Source organism: Malurus melanocephalus, unplaced genomic scaffold (genome assembly GCF_030028575.1).
Source record: "Malurus melanocephalus ecotype Western Australia unplaced genomic scaffold, MMel_1.1 scaffold_2950, whole genome shotgun sequence".
NCBI classification, from domain to species: Eukaryota; Metazoa; Chordata; class Aves; order Passeriformes; family Maluridae; genus Malurus; species Malurus melanocephalus.
The window spans coordinates 5,283-8,298 of NW_026626182.1; positions in this window are offsets into that span (position 1 = coordinate 5,283).

Sequence of the window (3,016 nt, forward strand, 5' to 3'; positions counted from 1 at the left end):
GCGCGGGGGCGGCGGGCAGTTCGTACTTCTGCAGCTGCAGCAGGTACGAGTCGGCCGTGGGCACCGCCCCCCAGCTCACCTCCAGCGACGTGGTGTTAGCCCTGACCAGCTGGACACGGCCGGGGGCCGGGGGACGCTCTGCGGGGGGAGAAAAACACCTGAGTGACAGCTGAGTGACAGCTGAGTGACACCTGAGTGACACCTGATTGACACCTATAACCCTCACATCACACCCAGGTACCACCCTGACCAGCTGGACACGGCCGGGGGCCGGGGGACGCTCTGTGGGGGGAGAAAACACAGGGGTGACACCTGAGTGACACCTGAGTGACACCTGAGTGACAGGTGACTGACACCTGTAATCCTCATATCACACCCAGGTACCCCCCTGACCAGCTGGACACGGCCGGGGGCCGGGGGACGCTCTGTGGGGGGAGAAAAACAACGGGGTGACACCTGAGTGACAGCTGAGTGACACCTGAGTGACACCTGAGTGACCCTCACATCACACCCAGGGTACCCCCTGAGATGGGGGTGTTAGCCCTGACCAGCTGGACACGGCCGGGGTCTGGGGGACGCTCTGTGCGGGGAGAAAAACAACGGGGTGACACCTGAGTGACACCTGAGTGACACCTGAGTGACACCTGAGTGACACCTGAGTGACAGATGAGTAACCCTCACATCACACCCAGGTACCCCCCTGACCAGCTGGACACGGCCAGGGGCTGGGGGACGCTCTGTGGGGGGAGAAAATACAGGGGTGACAGCTGAGTGACAGCTGAGTGACACCTGAGTGACCCTCACATCACACCCAGGGTACCCCCTGAGATGGGGGTGTTGGCCCTGACCAGCTGGACACGGCCGGGGGCCGGGGGACGCTCTGTGGGAGGAGAAAAACACAGGGGTGACACCTGAGTGACAGCTGAGTGACACCTGAGTGACAGCTGAGTGACAGGTGACTGACACCTGAGTGACACCTGTAATCCTCATATCACACCCAGGTACCCCCCTGACCAGCTGGACACGGCCAGGGGCCAGGGGACGCTCTGTGGGGGGAGAAAAACACCTGAGTGACAGCTGAGTGACAGCTGAGTGACAGCTGAGTGACACCTGTAACCCTCACATCACACCTGGGTACCCCCTGAGATGGGGGTGTTAGCCCTGACCAGCTGGACACGGCCGGGGGCCGGGGGACGCTCTGTGGGGGGAGAAAATACAGGGGTGACACCTGAGTGACACCTGAGTGACAGCTGAGTGACAGCTGAGTGACACCTGAGTGACACCTGAGAGTGACACCTGAGTGACAGCTGTGACAGGCATGTGAGCAGAGTGCAATAGGGGGTGTTGGCCCTGACCAGCTGGACATGGCCGGGGGCTGGAGGCCGCTCTGTGGGGGAAAAATAGCAGGGTGACAGCTGGGTGACACCTGAGTGACACCTGGGTGACAGGTGACTGACAACTGTAACCCTCACATCACCCCTGAATGACACCTGGGTCACCGAGGTAGCCCTTAGAGCACCCCTGGGTGACAAATGGGTGACACCTGTGGCACAGCTGTGTCACCTACAGCACAGCTGTGTCACCTACAGCACACCTGAGTCACCTGGGTCACACCTGTGTCACCTACAGCACACCTGGGTCACCCACGTACCACAGGTCCTTGCAGCCTCCCCAGGTCCTTGNCGTACTTCTGCAGCTGCAGCAGGTACGAGTCGGCCGTGGGCACCGCCCCCCAGCTCACCTCCAGCGACGTGGTGTTAGCCCTGACCAGCTGGACACGGCCGGGGGCCGGGGGACGCTCTGTGGGGGGAGAAAAACACCTGAGTGACACCTGAGTGACATCTGAGTGACATCTGAGTGACACCTGAGTGACACCTGAGTGACAGCTGAGTGACAGGTGACTGACACCTGAGTGACACCTGAGTGACAGCTGAGTGACAGGTGACTGACACCTGAGTGACACCTGAGTGACACCTGAGTGACCCTCACATCACACCTGGGTACCCCCCTGGGATGGGGGTGTTGGCCCTGACCAGCTGGACACGGCTGGGGGCCAATGGCCACTCTGTGGGCGGAGAAAAATACCAGGGTGACAGCTGAGTGACACCTGAGTGACAGCTGGGTCACACCTGAGTGACAGGTGAATGACACCTGAGTGACAGGTGTACCTCTCACATCACCCCTGAGTGACATCGGGGTCACCGAGGTAGCCCTTAGAGCACGAGTGGGTGACAACTGGGTGACACCTGTGTCACCTACAGCACACCTGCGTCATCTGTGTCACACCTGTGTCACCTGTGTCACACCTGTGTCACCTACAGCACACCTGGGTCACCTACAGGACACCTGTGTCACCTGTGGAACACCTGAGTCACCCATGGCACACCTGTGTCACCTACAGCACACCTGGGTCACCTGTGTCACACCTGCGTCACCTGTGGAACACCTGTGTCACCTACAGCACACCTGCGTCACCTGTGTCACACCTGTGTCACCTGTGTCACACCTGTGTCACCTACAGGACACCTGGGTCACCTACAGGACACCTGCGTCACCTGTGGAACACCTGTGTCACCTGTGGAACACCTGTGTCACCTACAGCACACCTGTGTCACCTGTGTCACACCTGTGTCACCTGTGTCACACCTGTGTCACCTACAGCACACCTGTGTCACCTGTGTCACACCTGTGTCACCTACAGCACACCTGTGTCACCTGTGTCACACCTGTGTCACCTACAGGACACCTGTGTCACCCAGGTATCGCAGGTCCTTGCAGACCCCTGAGCCTCCCCAGGTCCTTGCAGCCCCCCCAGGTCCTGGCAGACCCCAGACTCACCTGTCTCCAGGTACCACAGGTCCTTGCAGCCCCCCTGAGCCCCCCAGGTCCTTGCAGCCCCCAGACTCACCTGTCTCCAGGTACCACAGGTCCTTGCAGCCCCCCTGAGCCCCCCCAGGTCCTGGCAGCCCCCAGACTCACCCGTCTCCAGGTACCACAGGTCCTTGCAGCCCCCCTG